Source organism: Nannospalax galili, unplaced genomic scaffold (assembly GCF_000622305.1).
Source record: "Nannospalax galili isolate Female #2095 unplaced genomic scaffold, S.galili_v1.0 scaffold380, whole genome shotgun sequence".
NCBI lineage: Eukaryota > Metazoa > Chordata > Mammalia > Rodentia > Spalacidae > Nannospalax > Nannospalax galili.
Window position 1 is genome coordinate 4,914,220 of NW_008348568.1, and position 356 is coordinate 4,914,575.

Here is a 356-nt window from a genome sequence, read left to right on the forward strand (position 1 = left end):
CATGTCAGTGCTGGGAATTGCATCAGGCTCCTCTGCAAGAGTAGTCAGTGCTCTTAACCACTGAGCCATCTCTCCAGCACCAAGAAAACAAATTTGTCGTTTATCGTTTTAGAACAATAGCTCATTGCCTCTCTTAGCTACAGGTGGGCACTACAGTATTGGAGACCAAGATTTGAATTATTACATCTGAACAGCACTTTCTGTTTAGGAACAAAATCATCAATGATAAATAATTGTCTAAATAACTTTTTTTTTTTACTTTTTTTTTATTTAAATTTTTTTTTACAATTAAAGTTACAGTTTTAACAATATACAAAATGTTACAGTAATCCAGATTTTTTGGCATAATGATTACA